Source organism: Excalfactoria chinensis (genome assembly GCF_039878825.1).
Source record: "Excalfactoria chinensis isolate bCotChi1 chromosome Z unlocalized genomic scaffold, bCotChi1.hap2 SUPER_Z_unloc_1, whole genome shotgun sequence".
Taxonomy (NCBI): domain Eukaryota; kingdom Metazoa; phylum Chordata; class Aves; order Galliformes; family Phasianidae; genus Excalfactoria; species Excalfactoria chinensis.
The window spans coordinates 1,400,223-1,420,055 of record NW_027315570.1 but is presented as its reverse complement, the minus strand read 5'-3'; the positions used below and the strand labels follow the sequence as shown (position 1 = coordinate 1,420,055).

Sequence of the window (19,833 nt, the reverse complement as noted above, 5' to 3'; positions counted from 1 at the left end):
ACATCGCAGTGACCCCCTGCAGGGCGGGGTGCCTCCCAGCTTCCCAAGCAAGATGGCGCCGCTCCTGGGCAACCTATTGCAGGGCATCCCCGCCCTCACAATCAGCACTTGCCTCCCAACAGCCAGTCTGCATCTCCGCTCTTTGTTCAACATTACGCATCACCTCCCGAAGAGCTGCTTCCCTCAGGCTCACCTTTCTCCATAGCGAACCACTCACCTGGGTAACATCCCAGATCTTCTTTGGAAGGACTCCTTTTCCTCTTGGCACTTACATAGATTTCACCTCCATAAGGTGAAGGCTCATATCTCATTTCCAAGTGCTTTGTCAATGGGCAGTATGGGCTGTGCGTGGGGACTTTCTGTGGGTTCCTTGCATTAAGGAGCACTGATAGATGATGGAAAGCAGCTCGGCTACCACCTCCACCAGTTCCCTCAGCACCCTCGGGTGGATCTCATCCGGCCCCATGGACTCTGACCGTTTCAGAATCACAGGTGGTTCATTCTGCTCCCCAGCCGAGACCACCAGTTCAGAGACAGGAGTACCCTGAGGATAACTGGTCTGACCTATAAAGACAGACGTAAAGAAAGCATTCAGAACCTCCGCCTTTTCCTTATCCTCAGTGCTCACATTCCCAGCCTCATCCAGTAAAGAGTGGATATTCTCCTTTGTCCTCCTCTGACTGTTAATGTACTTATAAAAGAGTTTGTTATTCCTTTTCACCCCAGCGGCCAGGTTAAATTCAACCTGGGCTCTTTCCTTTCTGATTTCACCTCTATGCATCCTAACGACTTCCTTGTATTCATTCCCAGTTGCCCGAACCTCCTTCCACAGGCGGTAGATCCTCTTTTTCTCCCGGAGCCTCAATGACAGCTCCCTATTCATCCACGCCGGTCTTCTTCCCCGCCAGCTCATTTTGCAGCTCATTTTGCAGCTCCCTTCCTACCATGCCTGCAGCCTCTCCCTCCCATAGCTCCCGCTGCAGCTCAAAGCTCAGCCATGCAATGCCTTGCTATCCAAAGCCTTCCTGACATGCGACAGGGCTGGGAGCACTGTGAGCCTGCAGTGGGGCTGAAGGGCACTGCTTCCCATGGCCACCACCAGCAAAGGATTTGGGTGGCAGCCAGCAAGAACTGCAGCCTACTGAGCGAGAGACCAGACCTTGCCCTAGTTCTGGGGCAAAGAACACAGTACCTGGTGTGGGGCAAACAACTTACAGCATGGTGCTGATTTATTACCTCGCTTGCAAAAGTTCACTGATTACAGAGCGGTGTAAAGGAACCTGTCTTCCACCATGCCACCGGAACAGGGCATTGGCTCCATTACAAATGCCCACTCCTTCCTCACAGTTTGAATGGACGGTGTTGTCAGCTATCAGGCTGAAAGACACAGAAAGGTCACTTTGTTGTGACACAGCCTCGCAGTGCAGGCAAGCAAAATCCTCTCAGCAGCTCTGTGCCTGGCCAGGCTTCATCCCACCAGATGTGCTCTGGAGAGGAAGCAGGGGCACACATTGCATTAAATAAAATGGTACAATGCAGCCTTTAAACAAATGAAGTCCCATGTCTCATGATGCTGTGCTGGTGCAAGGGTCCATCTGCAGCTCGTGCCAGTCAAGTAGGCTGTCACCATGGAATGACAGAACGGCTGGGTTAGAAGGGATGTTGTGTCCAGCAGCTTGCCACCCCTACCTCGGGCTGCTCAGGGATCACCCAGCCTGGCTTTGAGCGCCTCCAGGGTTGGAGCACCCACGTCCCTCCAGGCAGCCTATGGCAGTGCCTCACCACCCTCTGCATAAACAAATTCCTTCTAACATGTCACCCAAATCTCCACTTTTAGTTTAAAGGCATTCTTCCTCGTCCTGTCACTCTCTGCCCATGTAAAACGTTGCTCTCCCTCCCACTTAGAAGCTCCCCTTAGGTACTGGAAGGTGTTTACAAGGTGAGAGCTGGATATACAGGCAGAGGGGCCTGACTACAGAACTCCAGTGTACCACCAAGTTAATGCTTCCAAAAGGGTTTCGCCCTCCTCCTCCTCTGCTGCCCGCAGCTCTTCAGCTAATTCGGGGCTTTCCCGGGATGAGCCCAGCAGGGTTTGAGCCTGCAGAGAAAGGAAACAGCCTTGTTCCTCCTTTATGATGACCTTGGATGCTGTTCCTACCCCCAGCGGAGACCGCCCCACCGCGTAAACGGGCGCTGGACCGGCTGCGGGTGCAGAGCCCCGCTTGGTGCGGATCTGCAGCTGCAGAAGCGGCAGCTGTTAAATGGCACAGCCCGGGGCGTCTGAGGGGGAGGAACAAGCGACACAAGGACTTGTTGGAGGTGCCATCCGGACTCTCGTGCACACACAGAGCAGACAGCTGTGCACACAGACAGCTGTGCACACAGACAGCTGTGCACACAGACAGCTGTGCACACAGACAGCTGTGCAGCTGACTGACAGGAGCTGACAGGCGCCAGCAGCTCAGAGATCAGGGCTCAGTATCGGAACGTCCCGTTGTCCGACTGCAGCCGGCGCGCCGGGACAGCGGGAACGCCGCGCTCTGATTGGCTGCGGGAGGGGAGGACCCGCCCCGCCCCCAGCGGGCTCCTCCCCCCCGGCGCCGGCTCTGACGTCATCACGCAGCGTCGGACGTCAGGCGGCGGCGCGCGGGCTCGTTGCGGTGCCGCCCCGCCATGGCCGCGGCTGGGGGTGCGTCCCGCTGGGCCGCGGTCGCGGCGCCCGGCTCGGCTCGGCCCAGCCCGGCTCGGGGGGCGGGGCGGTTCGTGGGCAGGGCTCGGCGCTGCGCCGGCTGACCTTGAGGGCGGGCCGCGAGGTGTCGCGTGGCTTCCGCTCCACGGTAACGCCGTGTCCGCTCTGCCCGCAGGTCCGGCCTGTTCCGGGGGAGCCGCCCGCCGCCACAGCGAGACTTCGCCCGGGCCTCGCCGCGGGGAGCGGGGACACAGCCGGCCGCCGCGTGACGGACCGCACGGCGCGGGACATGCGGTGAGCGGCCGGGAAACGGGGGGCGGCGGGAGCGGCACGGCCAGCGGGGGTGGTCCGGCTGGGGGAGAGCGGCCCCAGTGGTGGCACCGAGTTGCACCGGGGGGGGCAGGTGGTGTATGTGGTGTAAGTTCGTTAAAGGGCAGCCGGGCTCTGGGAGCGGCGTGGTCGCCGTCTGTGGAGGTGTTCCGGGGCCGCGGAGCTGTGGCACTGAGGGACACAGTTCAGTGGACACGGCAGGGGAGGGCTGGGCGTGTTCAGGGTCTGATCCGGTACTGGGATGAAGGGCTGAGTGCACCCGCAGAAGGTGAGCTGTAATAGGAAGCTGGGAGGAGTGGCTGGAACAACAGAGGGCTGTGAGGCCTGGGCAGGCTGCAGAGTGGGAAAGAAGAACAAGTGTGGGGCCCTACACCTGGAGGAGAACTACCATATGTGTCAGCATAGGCTGCGGGCTGTCTGGGTGCATTGGAGTGTGTCCAGCAGGCTGGGGTAGGTGATCCTAACCCTCTATCGTGGTTAGGCCTCATTTAAAATATTGTGCCCAGTTCTGGGTTCCACAGTTCAAAAAAGACAGGGGTCTCCTAGAAGAAGTCCAGCAAAGGGTCACAGAGATGATGAAGAGCCTACAGCATCTCCTGTGTGAGGAAGGGCTGCGTGACCTGTGTCTGTTCAGCCTGGGGAAAAGAAGAGTGAAGAGGGGGACCTGATAAACATTTGTAGATACCTGAAGGGAAGGCAAATGGATGAGGTGGTGCGTAGCAGGAGGACAAGGAGTAATGGCCTGAAGTGTACGCTTCTTTCAGCGGTGTGCTGTGATAGAACAAAGGGCAATGGGCAGAAACTGGAATACGGGAGTAGCTTCTTCACTGGGAGTGCAGGGGCAATGGAGCAGGCTCTTCAGAGACACGGTGGAGTCTCCTTGGATCTCCTTTGGAGATATCCAAACCTGCCTGGATGCTTTCCTGGGTGGTTTGCTGTAGGAAGCCTGCTTCAGCAGGGCAGCTGGACTTGATGATCTCAGGCCCCTTCTAACCCCTTTGAATCTTACGGGCCTTCTCCATTTAAAAAAATTAAAATATTTTTGTTCCTTCTCAACATAAATGACGCGTTGGTTCTGCAAAAAGGCAGTATCGGATACAAAAAGTGTTGTTGCTTTTTCCCTTTCCCCTGTGCCTTTCTGAGCCAGTGCTCTGCAGGGTAGGCGGGCCACGGTCCTGCAGGAGAATCACATCTGAGTGTGGGGGGAGCAGGGGTTGAGTGGGGCACACAGTCAGAAAGGACTGTGTGTGTCCCCGCAGTCAGTGCGCTCATATGGGGGGGAGAGCATCCTGCGTGGAAGCAGCACGCTGCAGCAGCTGCACAGATCTGTGCAGAGGCAGTACAAGAGATCCAAGCCTCTCGCTTTTTCTCAGGAGCTGATACTTTGATATTGGCTCGTAACAAAGTGGGTTCTGCGCTGTGTTGTCAGCAGGTGGCGTGTGTTTGCAGGCTGTCTGCAGACTGCGTTCTGCCCTCGGCGCTGCTGCTCCGCAGCTCTGAGCCATACAGCTGGTCTTTGGGGGTGTCACAGCGCTGTGCATTGCGCTGCGTCCAACAGCTCCACCGGAGGGGGCTGCGAAAGTGAACCATGCACTGATTAGTTTATTCCTGAGGCAGGATCCCACCGCTGGGATGTCCCCCAGTCCCATTCCCTGCTTCTCCTGGCACGGGTGGGGAAAGGAACAGCAAGTGATATCACCTACCCAGACTTCTGCTGGGCCTTCCATTTGGTCGCCCATCCCTGGGAGAAGCAGGGGAGCTCCCGTGGCACAAAGCTCGGGGCTGGAGAAATTAAGGCAGCCTCTAAGATGGTGCTTTCAAACAGCACGAGTAACTGGATGTAGGACTTGAAACACAAGGGTAACATGAAAAAGCCACCAGTCCCCACGGATGGGGCTGTTCGCAGAGACAACAGCTGCGTGCTTTCCAGCAGTGTGATGCTCACCCAACAAAGCACTCAGCCAGCAGATGCCTCCAGCGTCTGAGCACCCATTTGGAGATGGTTTTCTTAACATCCAAGCTGAATCTCCCCTCATACAACCTGAGGTTGTTCCTTCCACTCCTGTCACTACTTACATGGGAGAAGAGCAGGACAACCCTCACCTCCACATAACCTCTCTTCAGGTAATCGTAGAGAATGATAAGGTCCTCCCTGAGCCTCCTCTCTTCCAGACTAAATCATCCCAGTTCCATAAGAAGCTCCCCATAAGATTGTGCTCTAGACACCTCACAGCTTCACCGGTCTCTTCTTTGCATGAAAAAAAAACCAACAAAAATACATACATAGATTCCTGACCAAAAAAGGTGGGAGTTAATAACCACCAAAGAGGTTCCTGTTCCCTGGCCTAATCCTGGCACTCCAACTCCTGGGTGATGCCCACAGGCTTCAAGTCAGGTCTCAAATCCATAGGACTCTCGTCAGAGAACTCCATCAAAAAGGATGTTACACATGTGACACTTACATTCATTTTGCGCCAGAAAAAGCACTGCCAGCAGGAGCGGAGAGGTGACTGTCCCCCTGTACTCGGCACTGGTGATGCTGCAACTCAAGTTCTGTTTCCAGTTTTGGACCCCTCACTGCAAGAAAGACACTGAGGCTTTGGAACGTGTTCAAAGAAGGGCAACAAAGTTGGTGAGGGCTCTGGAGCACAATGGGGCCATATGAGGAGAGGCTGCAGGAGCTGGGAATGCTCAGCCTGGAGAAGAGATGGCTCAGGGGAGACCTTCTTGCTCAATATAACTTCCTGAAGGGAGGTTGTAGTGAGCTGGGGGACGGCCTGTCCTCTTGTGTCATTATTGACAGAACTAGAGGGAATGGTTTCAAGCTGCAGCAGAGGAGATTCAGGCTGGACATTAGGAAATATTACTTCTCAGAAAGGGTGGCCAAGCACTGGAATGGACTGCCCAGGGAGCTGGTGGAGTCACCGACCCTGGGGGTGTTCAAAGAACGACTGAATGTTGTGTTGAGGGACGTGGTTTAGTGAAAGCCATTAGTAGTAGGAGAACTGTGCTAACACTCATGATTCAAATTACACAGAAATCCTAGCAGAAGTTCTCGGTTAGAACTGTACCTAACATTTCTCCTTCTTCAAGCAAACAGGCCCAACACGTGGTCGTAAAAATGCTTTCATCAGAAAGAAGCAGAGATGGCATGGCAGGACAGATGTACTCAGTGTGCATGTTTGAAGCCATTCGAGATCCTAGTCATTCTTGCTGTAGGACCCCTGACTTCTGTTAAAAGCTGAACGGAATACCCATTTTCCATCAGCTACCACCATCCCAAACAGCCAGCCTTCTTGCAGCCACCTGGCCCAAACATCCCTTTGGCTCTACACTTGATTCCTGCAAGAGAGATGGGAGCTCGGCACGCACACCATCCTTCCAACACCCCAGCCCAGCAGCAAGGGATCACAGCACTGGCACAGCCAAAACAAAAAGGGTGTGTGAGTTTCCTGTTAGCACTCAGTGAGAACAAATCTACCACTGAGCAACACCATGAGCCCCCACTCACCTCAGCACAGGTCAACCTGTAACCCCAGCCTTCCCCTATCCATGTGCACACGCCCACCCGTGTGCCACCCTGCCTGCTTTGCACACCCCCATGCACGCACTGCATCTTGTGCCCTCCTTTGCATTCACAGACGTGTGCAAACCATCCCTGGGAACACGTACGTGCCTACACCTACCACAAACATCCCTTTGTCTGCACCTGTGTGCAACCCAACTCCTCAGCACACGCACGCGTTTGTGCCACCCTGTCCACGCACTCACCACGTGCCCTCCAGCATCACTGCTGCCTCCTCCGGTACCGTACCCGCAGATGCTTCGCAGCTCATTAGCATGGACTTCCTTCCTCGCCTCAGCAGCTGCTCCTGCGCTCACCTTCATTCCTACTGAGATACCGTCCGCTTCCAGCACCAGCTGACCTGCAAGACACAGAGAAAGGAAAGGTGGGATTCATGCAAACTCAGAAGCCCAAGGCTGCATCACCACCACGTATGGCAGCCTTGGGAAATCAGCTGCAACAACAGCCTTTGTCAGAATGGAAACAGCCACCGTCAATTAAGTGTGACCTCCGAAGTCATTGCCACCATCAGAAATAGGCACAGAAATCGCTCACTTCACTGCAGGTGGTTACCTCCAAATTCTTTTGCTTTTGGGAAAATGTGGACACGGAATTGAAGGACACCGGAAAAGTGACATCTACTTTCCCGGAGGTGGTTAAGCTGGGAAGTAGGACTTGAGCAAGAAAAGCTTCTCAGCTCCTTGTAAGGCAGTAAGTGATGGGATGATTTCCCATCCCTGCAGAAATCCTGACCTCTGCCACAGGTGGGTGAGTGACACAAAAGCTGCGTCCTTGGTTCCCAGCCTTACCTTTTCATGCTGTTCATCTCGCTCTGCAGCTCCTGCTCTGAATAGTCTTCTTCTGTTCCCACGGGACAGGTAGAAAATGAAGACGCGGCCCCTGCCACCAAGGTCAGCTCGGCAGCACACGTGACCTGAGGAGCACTTGGCTACTCATGCAAACTGTGCAGTGTAAGGAAGATTGTTGCATGTTGCGCTTCTCCTTCTAATGGCTCAGAAATTAATTTTCCTACGTAGAAAATGGGAAAGGAAAATAAATAAATATATAAATAAACAAATAAAGCAAAAGCCTGACACAAAGCAGACGTGATTGTAACTATGGAATTCAGGAGGGCAAGGGATTTGCCCTCTATACGAAGAAGCTGACTGCAAAGGACTAAGAACAGTCAGGATCACATGGAGAACTTGCGGGTCAAATTAGGGACTGAACCAATCATGGGCTTCTGCAGCTGAGGGTCTGCTCCAGGCCGCCCGGTGAAGGGAGCCTGTTGACGGGCCCTGCTTACTGCAGCTACCAGAAGCACCGCGCTCACTGACTCAACTTGATGGGGGATTCCAGACAGGCTGGGAAATCAGCATGGCTGGCTGCAAGCTGTCTGAGAGACTGCTGGAGTGCACTGAGAAGAACTGTGTGGCCCAAGCATTGAGCACACCAAGCAGAAGGGAAGCATTACTGGACACGGTGCACAGCAGGGCTTAAGACTGGAGGTGGTCAGGGCTGTAGTGACCATGCCCTCCTGGAGTTCCTCATCTCAAGGAATGCAGGCCTGGCAAAAAGCAAAGTCAGGACCCTGAGCTTCAGGAGAGTCAGCTGCAGGCTGTTCAAAGAATTACTGGACAAGAGCCACTGGAAAACTGTTCTGAGGGGCAAAGGAATGGAAAAGAGATGGGAACTTGCTCAGAAAACCTTGCTCAGAGCTGCCTACACCTACCACAAACATCCCTGTGTGTGCACCTCTGTGCAACCCAACTCCTCAGCACACCGGCACACAAAGCTGGTGAGGGCTCTGGAGCACAATGGGGCCATATGAGGAGAGGCTGCAGGAGCTGGGAATGCTCAGCCTGGAGAAGAGATGGCTCTGAGCAACACCATGAGCCCCCACTCACCTCAGCAGAGGTCAACCTGCACCCCAGCCATCCGCCCATCCACGTGCACACGCACACACCTGCGCCACTCTGCCTGCTTTGCACACCCACATTCACGCACCGCATCTTGTGTCCTCCTTTGCATTCACAGACGTGTGCAAACCATCCCTGGGAACACGTATGTGCCTACACCTACCAGTAAACATCCCTGTGTGTGCACCTGTGTGCAACCCAACTCCTCAGCACACCCCTGTGCAAGCACACATTGGTGCCACCGCGTCCACGCACTATCCATGTGCTCACACACACTCACACAACCACATCCCCTAGAGCAGCCCTGTGCGCACACACAGACACACGAGTAACCCCTTCCTTTCACTCCCAAAGTGCACGCACACACCGGTACCACAATGTCCTTGCGCAGCTCCAACCCTTTGCACACCCCTGTGCACGCACATATATGTGCATGTTCATCTTTGCACACATACCTGTTGACCTGCACAGACCTGAGCAACCCCACTGCTTTGGACACTCATGAACACAAATGTGTGCAACACCATCGGTGCACAAATACACAACTCGTGGAACCCCACTGCTTTGCACAATCCTGTGCACACTCACGTGTGTCATGCACTGATTTCCCAGCCAGTCCTCGTGGGGTCTCTTACTTAGGACGGGAGTGCAGGGGAGCAGCCAGAAGCTGTTTGCATTCCCTGCTGTCTGCCGGGCAGGTTTGTTGGCGATGCTTGGGTTGCTTTGCTTTCCCTTGGGAGGTGGGAAGGAGCTTTGGGTTGGAGGCACATCCCGTGCCAGAGCATCCCGATGGCACGCGTGGGATCAGCAGGTCTGTCAGAGAAGTGGGTGAGGTTGCACGCCAAGCTGCAGCAGAGGAAGGGGAGGAGGGCCCAGCACAGCTCTGCACCACGCTCTGCCATGCTGGGCAGCTTGTTCCTGGCTCAGCAGTGCCATCAGACTGTTTCTTGCATTCCTCCCGGTCCCTGTGAATGAAGACTCGGAACACAGTCAAGGCGTTGATTGAGCACCAGAGTGCCTTTATTCAATTGGAGAAAGGAGGACGGGAGAGGTACGGGGAAAGATGGGACTCATTCTCTGTTGTTGAGGAGAGAGCGGCTCAGAGCTCGTGTTGCTGCCTGGTGCCTGGGACTGCAGGCCTGACTCCAAGTCCCCCTCCAAGACGCTCGGCTTCTCCTCAGTGACACTGACTTGGTCCTGCTTGGAGGTGCTGCTGTCGGGGCACTCGGGCTGTGTTTGGGCTGGGCTGCACTGCAAAGGCACCGGGCCACAGTCCAGGCTGGTGACTGTGGTTTCTGGCAGGCAGAATTGATCACCTGAGGAATTCAGCTTTATTTGCCTTCATCTGTGTTTCCTCTTGCTGGATCTCATGCACTCTGCTGGCTTCAGTCTGTGTTTCTACTCCAAGAAGAAAATAAATGGGTCTTCACAAACCAGAAAACTGGAAAAGCACCCTCAAGTCTGCTGTTTGAGCCTTCTTCATTTCAAGAGCACATGCTTTTATCTCCTCAGCACTCAAACACTTATTGTTTACATGGAACCTTCTCTCTCCGAGGCTGTAGCCACTGTCTCTTGTCCTGGCAATGGCACCACTGAGCAGATCACCTCCATTCTCTGCATCCTCCATTCAGTATATTTGCACATGGATAAGATCTCCCCGGAATCTTCTCCAGGATTAACAGTCCTAGCTCTCTCAGCCTGGAATACCTGTTTCCATCAGCTGCCACCATCCAGAACAGCCAGTCTTCTTGCGGTCACCTGGCCCAAACATCCCTTTGTCTCTACCCTTGATTCCTGCAAGAGAGATGGGAGCTCGGCACGCACACCATCCTTCCAACACCCCATCCCAGCAGCAAGGGATCACAGCCCTAACACAGCCAAAACAAAAAGGGTGTGCGAGTTTCCTGTTAGCACTCAGTGTGAACAAATCTACCACTGAGCAACACCATGAGCCCCCACTCACCTCAGCACAGGTCAACCTGTAACCCCAGCCTTCCCCTATCCATGTGCACACGTCCACCCGTGCGCCACCCTGCCTGCTTTGCACACCCCCATGCACGCACTGCATCTTGTGCCCTCCTTTGCATTCACAGACGTGTGTAAACCATCCCTGGGAACACGTACGGGCCTACACCTACCACAAACATCCCTTTGTCTGCACCTGTGTGCAACCCAACTCCTCAGCACACGCACGCGTTTGTGCCACCCTGTCCACGCACTCACCACGTGCCCTCCAGCATCACTGCTGCCTCCTCCGGTACCGTACCTGCAGATGCTTCAGAGCTCATTAGCATGGACTTCCTTCCTCGCCTCAGCATCTGCTCCTGCGCTCACCTTCATTCCTACTGAGATACCGTCCGCTTCCAGCACCAGCTGACCTGCAAGACAGAGAAAGGAAAGGTGGGATTCATGCAAACTCAGAAGCCCAAGGCTGCATCATCACCACGTATGGCAGCCTTGGGAAGTCAGCTGCAACAACAGCCTTTGTCAGAATGGAAACAGGCACCGTCAATTAAGTGTGACCTCCGAAGTCATTGCCACCATCAGAAATAGGCACAGAAATCACTCACTTCACTGCAGGTGGTTACCTCCAAATTCTTTTGCTTTGGGGAAAATGTGGGCACGGAATTGAAGGACACCAGAAAAGTGGCATCTACTTCCCTGGAGGTGGTTAAGCTTGGAAGCAGGACTTGAGCAAGAAAAGCTTCTCAGCTCCTTGTAAGGCAGTAAGTGATGGGATGATTTCCCATCCCTGCAGAAATCCTGACCTCTGCCACAGGTGGGTGAGTGACACAAAAGCTGCGTCCTTGGTTCTCAGCCTTACCTTCTCATGCTGTTCATCCTGCTCTGCAGCTCCTGCTCTGAATAGTCTTCTTATGTTCCCATGGGGCAGGTAGAAAATGAAGACACGGCCCCTGCCACCAAGGTCAGCTCTGCAGCACACGTGACCTGAGGAGCACTTGGCTACTCATGCAAACTGTGCAGTGTAAGGAAGATTGTTGCCTGTTGCACTTCTTCTTCTAATGGCTCAGAAATTAATTTTCCTACGTAGAAAATGGGAAAGGAAAATAAATAAATATATAAATAAACAAATAAAGCAAAAGCCTGACACAAAGCAGACGTGATTGTAACTATGGAATTCAGGAGGGCAAGGGATTTGCCCTCTATACGAAGAAGCTGACTGCAAAGGACCAAGAACAGCCATGATCAACGTTGAGAACTTGCGGGTAAAATTAGAGACTGAACCAATCATGGGCTTCTGGAGGTGAGGGTCTGCTCCAGGCCGCACCTGTGCACCTGTGTGCAACCCATCTCCTCAGCACACCCCTGTGCAAGCACACATTTTTGCCACTGCGTGTACACACTATCTGTGTGCTCACACACACTCACGCGTCCACATCCTGTAGTGCAGCCCTGTGCGCATACACACAGACACATGTGTAACCCTTTCTTTTCACTCCCAAAGTGCACGCACACAGCAGTACCACAATGGCCTTGTTCAGCTTCAACACTCTGCACACCCCTGTGCACACACATGTATGTGCATGCTCGTCCTTGCACACATACCCACTGACCTGCACACACCTGAGCAACCCCACTGCTTTGGACACTCATGAACACAAACGTGTGCAACACCATCCGTGCACAAATCCACACACACACAAATGGAAGAGTCTGAATTCCTAATTGAATGGGAATCCAAGTGCAAAACTCCAATTTTGCAAATTCGCTAAATTTTTAGATACCAAGTGCTTTAGTTTGGTAGAAGACATGAGGGCAAGTAATGGACTCATTGAATGGATACACTCAGTAATGGAAAATCCATGCACTTTATCAACCAAATTAAGGAATGAATTTTTACCTTAAAAAAAACCTAAGGAATGAATGTTTACCTTCTGGATTTGAGGGATGTCTCTTCTGCCTGGTTTGGCCAAAGGAAGCCTAAGGTTATTTGCCTTTGAATAGGAAAGCCCTAAGAGAGCGAGAAGAGTTAACCTGGACAGCGTTACCCAGGGTTGTGGGAACAGCTGAATGATTTTTGAGAACTGGTCAACTCGTGAACCTGAGACCTGGGATCCTCCATCCTAGGGTGGAACTTTACTGGAGCACGTGGATGCCACAGCAACAAAAGAACTGTGTACAACAGACTGAGAGTTTGCCGAGTGTCTTGGTTTACAGAAAGCACAACTAACTCAGCAGCAAGTGACATACTTGGAATAGGAGATTACAGCTGGACTTTGAACCTTAAGGACTGCCAGGAAAGAAGCCATCTACTAAACCCCTGAGCTGCAAACTGCCAAGGAAGTCCATACTTTCCCAGTAATGACAGGAGGGTGCCAACCACGGATACACAGCTACGGACTGATGGTAAACTTCAAACAGCATCGAGTGAGTAAGGGATAGCCAGGGTGCACTGGTGCTCAATGTTCAGGAAGCCCATAGATCTACACTGGGCCAAAGGACACTCATTTTATTACCTCATACAGTGTTTACTGTATTGGAGGCAAAAGCGGGACATTCGTTCTTACCAAAAAAGATTATCGAAACACCAAGCCATCCTGGTAGAGCAGGGCAATGTAGAAATAACTGTAACTAATACTGTCAACCCAGTATCTTTCCTTAGCGGAACTCCCGGATTGCACGACTGCTTGGAAACAACTGAAGCTGCACATTCCAGCTGCTCGGTCGGACCTGAAGGATGAACCCTCCGAGGATGCAGAATACACCTGGTTAACCAACAGCTGCAGTTTGATGAGACAAGGAGACTGTAAGGCAGGACATGCAGTAACTGCTACTGACCAGGTCATAGAAGCACAACCACCAGCTGTGGGGACTTCCCCTCGGAAGGCTGAAATAACTGCCTTGACCAGAGCCTTAATTCTATGGACAGATGCTAAATATGTGTTTGGGGTGCCACACGCTCATAGGACCATCTGAAAGGAGCAAGGATTGCTCACACACAAGGAAAACAGCGCGATGTAAATCTACCAATGGCTACTAGAGGTGGTAAAGGACATCAGAAATGTAACACTGCACAGGAGACAGAAAATAAGGTGATAGATCAGATGGCAGAACAGGCAGTTGAAGAAGGCTTCAATTCCAGATGGTACACTTAAAACCTCTGAACCCAAGTCAAAACCTGTAAAATATTCTAAGGAGAACAGGAGTCTAATTAACGATTTAGAAGGGAAGAGAGCAAGCTGACAGATGGGTGCAAACCCAGATGGACACAATGTTATGCCCTTTTGTGTTTTATGGGAATTGGTTAGAAGGGAAGATCAATATTGGGCAAACCAACACTACAAAGTACAATCCCAGGACCAGGAACAGGGCACAAGTGGGCCTCACGGGAAGGGGCCTTCCAGGGCAACCATGGCAAATTGATTTCACACAGCTCCCAAGAAAAGGGGGGTATCGCTGTAGGAAAATTTCTGTCACCTTAGAAACAGTTCAGGATGCTGCTGCAGATGCCTGATGGACAATCCAAGAGGAGGCATCCTGTTTATCCAAAGTTGAATTGCAACATGGGGTAGGCAGGGATAACACTGACTGGGGAACAGTTTTCTCTGGACTATGGGATAAACTTGCTAGTTGCCAAATTTGGGATGACTGAAACAGCTTTTCTTAGCCTGCATCACCTTGCTACTCTTTGTGTGTTTTGCTTGTGTTGTTATAAGATGCTCTTTGTGTCTGTGCCAGGATACCAGAAGGGAATATATGAGGTATAGGAGAGGCATGAGCTAAGGTAAAAGGTAGAGAGCGGGACTTATTTCAGGACATGTCAAGATAGAATAAAATAATCTAGCAGGTGGAAGCCCTGCTAGATTAAAGAAAGGGGGGAACTGAATAGTGAAAAAGGACTCCATAGTAGCTGAAAGGGGAACACTTTGCTACAGAAAAGGGAAAGGGGGCCTCGCTAAGGCAAAGGGTAGTTACAGATAGATAGTTTATGTTAAGGGAGGACAGAGAAAGGGGGAATTACAGACACTTACTCAAAACAAAACCAGAAAAGAGGGCAGCAAAGATAAGAAGGAACTGTCCGGAGACCTCTGACAAGAAGAAGGATTAGATACCCCCGGGCAAGATGATGCTGACATGGGAGAACGATAACGGCAGATAACACCAAGAAGGAAACAGAAGAAGAATTTCACCCCAAAACAAAGACAAGGGTCGCGGGGAATGGGGTCAGAGGGAATGGGGTCAGAGGGAATGGGGCCATAGGGAATGTAATGAATATGTAATCAAACTGGGGAGGAGACTATTGATCATGTATTAGCTTGACTTATGTCTGTAACACACTTTTCTCCTTACGGTGTGCAAGTTTGGAGGAGCCATCCCCCTTGCAACCGGCGCTGCGCAACGCTGGAATAAACATACCTGCTTTATAACCAGTCTCTGGATTATAGAGTTTGATTCTGCAAGTCAGTACCACAATGTCCTTGTGCAAATCCAACCCTTTGCACACCCCTGTGCACGCACATACATGTGCATGCTCATCCTTGCACACATACCCACTGACCTACACACACCTGAGCAACCCCACTGCTTTGGACACTCACGAAAACAAATGTGTGCAACACCATCCATGCACAAATCCACACACACTCACACACACACACACAACTCATGGAACCCCACTGCTTTGCACAATCCTGTGCACACTCACGTGTGTCATGCACTGATTTCCCAGCCAGTCCTCGTGAGGTCTCTTACTTAGGACGGGAGTGCAGGGGAGCAGCCAGAAGCTGTTTGCATTCCCTGCTGTCTGCTGGGCAGGTTTGTTGGCGATGCTTGGGTTGCTTTGCTTTCCCTTGGGAGGTGGGAAGGAGCTTTGGGTTGGAGGCACATCCCGTGCCAGAGCATCCCGATGGCACGCGTGGGATCAGCAGGTCTGTCAGAGAAGTGGGTGAGGTTGCACGCCAAGCTGCAGCAGAGGAAGGGGAGGAGGGCCCAGCACAGCTCTGCACCACGCTCTGCCACGCTGGGCAGCTTGTTCCTGGCTCAGCAGTGCCATCAGACAAGAAGCAGGGAAGGAAATCAAGGATGGGGGGTACCATCAAACAGAGTCCGTGCATGCCTGTGCAAGACAAACAGACCCAGAGCTTGTGTTTTTTTTCTGCTTTTGTAGCATTTGTGTGCTGTAGCTGAGCAAAAGCTTCTGCTGCTTGATTCTTCTTCTGCAACAGCCACCTACCGGTAAATGGCTGCGGGGATGGAGGATGTGACAGAAAGCATTTGTCTGCACGACAGTGTAGTTACACTTGGTCTAGAGAGTGAGAGAGGGCAGGCAGCACTGCCTGATGTTGGTCAGGGTGAGCTCCTTCTTCCGCAGCGTGATGATGGCAGGGACAGCTCGTAGGTGGGAGCTGGGAATGGACACGGCAGGAGGACAGAGGTGTGAGGGAGCAGCCAAGGCAGCGAAGAGCATCAAAAGGCCCTGAAAAGCATCACAAAGCCACAGCCAGGAAGCTTGGGGTTTTCATAAGCAGCATCCAGGATGCTAGAGACTGTTTGCTCCCCTAAAAAATGGTAACAGAGCTCTCGCTGCGGGCATCACAAAACCAGGCAAAATGGGAACACACCCAGAGCTCTGCTGCACGCACCCCACAGTCAGAGCATTGCAAGCTGAGCTGCCTTGCTGTTTCTTGCATTCATCATGGTCCCTGTGAATGAAGACTTGGAACACAGTCAAGGCGTTGATTGAGCACCAGAGTGCCTTTATTCAATCGAAGAAAGGAGGACGGGAGAGGGACGGGGAAAGATGGGATTCATCCTCTGTTGTTGAGGAGAGAGTGGCTCAGAGCTCGTGTTGCTGCCTGGTGCCTGGGACTGCAGGCCTGACTCCAGGTTCCCATCCAAGGGCTCGGCTTCTCCTCGGTGACATTGACTTGGTCCTGCTTGGAGGTGACGCTGTTGGGGCACTCGGGCTGTCTTTGGGCTGGGCTGCACTGCAAAGGCACCGCACAGGTCGCCCATAGAGAATTTCATATGGGCTTCATCCTTCCTTGGTTGGGGTTTAGTGGTTTAGTTGGAATTCTCACAAGTGCCAGAGGCAGTGCTTGCAACCATGGAATCCCAGCCTCTTGGCCAACTTTTAGTATTTGCAGCTTAGATAAATGGCTCCTCTTTTCCACTTGGCCACTTGACTGTGGCCTGTAAGGTGTATGCAACTGCCAATTGATTCCCAATAAAGTACTGACTTGTTGAACCACTTTAGCAATAAAATGGGGGCCTCAATCTGAAGAGATTGTTCCTGGCACCCAGAACCTTGGAATTATTTCTTGTCACAAAACTTTTGTTACTTCCCTGGCCTGGTTAGTCCGGCACGGGTATGCCTCAGGCCATCCTGAAAAGGTATCTGCTAAAACTAACATGCATCTGTACCCCCCTTTTCTTGGCAGCTCTGAGAAATCTACCTGCCATTATTGTCCTGGATAATTTCTCTCCCTGTTTGCCCTAACTGAACTTTGTGGCCTGTGTTAGGATTATTTGGTAAACAAACTTCACCTTGCTGGGTCACTTGCCTAATGGCAGTATACCCATTTCGGGTGACCACTCGTTGAACAAGATATTTATATAATGCTTCTGCTCCCCAGTGAGTGTTCCTGTGTTCAGTCACCACAGCCCATCATATGGCTGCTGGAATCATTCTTTTCCCTTGTGCTGGAAAGCTCCATCCTTCCTCTTTTACCTGCCCTTCCTGATAATTATTTATCGAGTTCCAATACTCTTTGGAGTGCTTTGGCTCACCATCCACCTGCATGTTACCACCTGGAATCAAGGAAGCCTCCACCACCTCACCCTCTGCCGCTCGCTTTGCTTCTCTGTCAGCCAGCGCATTTCCCATTCCTTCAGCACTGTCTCCCCTTTGCTGGCATCAACAGTGCATTTTAGCAACCTTCTCCAGCTGTTGGACTGCCTCCAGGAGTCTGGCTATTTCTTCAGCGTGTTTAAGACCTTTCCCTTGGCTTGACAACAGTCCTCTTTCTTTCCATATTGCTGATATGGGTGCATGAACAGCACTAAGGCATATTTTGAATCAGTCCATATCTTTATCTTCCCATGTCGAACAAAGCTGCTCCCGTCTGTGTACCAGGTGTCTTCCGCATCCTCCAGTGGTTCTTCTTTCAAGTCTCTGCGACTGGAATAGACTGCTTCCATAGTCTCTAAACAGTCGTGAGACACAGGTTCTCCTGTAATTGCACTAAGAAAAGCAGCTGATTTACAATATTTGTTACTGTTATTTCTCCATCATCTTGCTCCACTAGAATGGCCTGATACTTCAAAAATCTCTGAGGGGAAAGCCAATGTCCCCCTTTCACCTCCAGCACTGGAGAGACCGTGTGGGATACCAGTGCAGTTCTCTTCTGCCCCATTGTCCTAATGCTGGGGCCTTCATTAACTCCTCTTTCAACTGCTTTCAACCGGGCCACAGTCCAGGCTGGTGACTGTGGTTTCTTGCAGGTTCACGTCAGCCCCTTCAGCAGAACTAGGAGAAAGGACTGGCTGAACAATGATGACCTCTTTCTCTCTGTCTCTGCTGTCACTCAGAAGGCTTTCATTTGAATTGCAGCCTGACTCCAAGTCCCCCTCCAAGACGCTCGGCTTCTCCTCAGTGACACTGACTTGGTCCTGCTTGGAGGTGCTGCTGTCGGGGCACTCGGGCTGTGTTTGGGCTGGGCTGCACTGCAAAGGCACCGGGCCACAGTCCAGGCTGGTGACTGTGGTTTCTGGCAGGCAGAATTGATCACCTGAGGAATTCAGCTTTATTTGCCTTCATCTGTGTTTCTTCTTGCTGGATCTCATGCACTCTGCTGGCTTCAGTCTGTGTTTCTACTCCAAGAAGAAAATAAATGGGTCTTCACAAACCAGAAAACTGGAAAAGCACCCTCAAGTCTGCTGTTTGAGCCTTCTTCATTTCAAGAGCACATGCTTTTATCTCCTCAGCACTCAAACACTTATTGATTGGTTACATGGAACCTTCTCTCTCCGAGGCTGTAGCCACTGTCTCTTGTCCTGGCAATGGCACCACTGAGCAGATCACCTCCATTCTCTGCATCCTCCATTCAGTATATTTGCACATGGATAAGATCTCCCCGGAATCTTCTCCAGGATTAACAGTCCTAGCTCTCTCAGCCTTTCCTTATAGGAGAGATGTTGCAGTCCCTTTATCATCTTCTGAGCCCTCTGTTGGATTACGTTAGGTATGATTCTTGTAACAGAGAACTCAGATCAGGACACGATGATCGATGTGTGGTCTCAACAACGCTGAACTGAGGGGAAGGAACATCTCTCTCAATCTGCTGGCAGTACCTTGCTTATTTGCAGCACAAGGATATCATTAAGTTATTTTTGGTGTATTTTTTCTTTTTCTTTTTTAAATTCTTTTTTCTTTTTTTCTTTTTTTTTTTTTTTTCATCAAGTTCACATTTCTGTTTCACATTCACTCTGTATCATTCGCTATGTAGCTCCAGGGAAAGATGGGACTCATCCTCTATTGTTGAGGAGAGGGTGGCTCACAGCTCGTGCTGTTGCTTGGAGGCAGGGACTGGTGGTCTGATTCTACATCTGCCTCCAAGATGCTCGGCTTCTCCTCACTGATGCTGACCTGAGCCTGCATGGTGGTGCTGCTGTCGGGGCACTCGGGCTGTGCTTGGCCTGGGCTGTCCTGGGACCCCTGCACTGGGTCGCAATCCAGGCTGGTGCCGGTGGTGTCTGGCAGGCTCAGGTCAGCAGCTTCCGGAGGGATGGGATGAATGAGGGCTTGAATGACGATGACGTTCTCGTCTCCATTGATGGTGCCATATGGAAGGCTGTCGACTGAAATGCAGCACCCTGTGCTTCCTAACAGCTCTGCGTTGATGGAAGCACAGGATGCGCTGTCGTCCCATGCCCGGCGTCTTCGGGGAACACAAGGGCTCGGGTCACCTAGGAAGGAGTAGATGCACAGCGGTTAGTGTCAAACGTTCACAAGATGAATCATGCTTTAAAGAGGTCCTTGGCATTTGGCTATGTAGTGGTGGTGGGCAGAAGCAAATAGGCTTCTAGCAACAGTGTCATTGTCTCGACAGTGATCCTCGTGCAGGTGCAGCTCTTGTGTTGACAAGAGACTCATTTGGGAAAGACAGGGGTGAACCAAAGATGTCAGGCACGGGCTCGAACGCCAGAAGGAGGTACAAGCCCACTGAAAGCATGAATCCTACCTGTGCTGCTGACAAGCAGTGTTTTGAAAGCTGGATTTGCACCCTTACCTGCCAGGACCAACACTTCTGCTTCTAAGGGATCGCTGGCACTGCTCTGCAGTTGGCGTTCGGCTGCAGGGGATGGTT

At 52.0% G+C, this 19,833-nt stretch overlaps 1 long non-coding RNA gene across 1 annotated transcript; it reads left to right on the top strand.

Moving 5' to 3' along the window:
- Positions 1 to 2,604: 2,604 nt before the first annotated feature.
- LOC140264723 (uncharacterized) lies at positions 2,605 to 6,690 on the top strand. Its single transcript, XR_011906089.1, has 3 exons — positions 2,605 to 2,689; positions 2,865 to 2,983; positions 6,120 to 6,690. It is a non-coding gene; the product is annotated as an uncharacterized lncRNA (long non-coding RNA).
- The last annotated feature ends 13,143 nt before the right edge of the window (positions 6,691 to 19,833 follow it).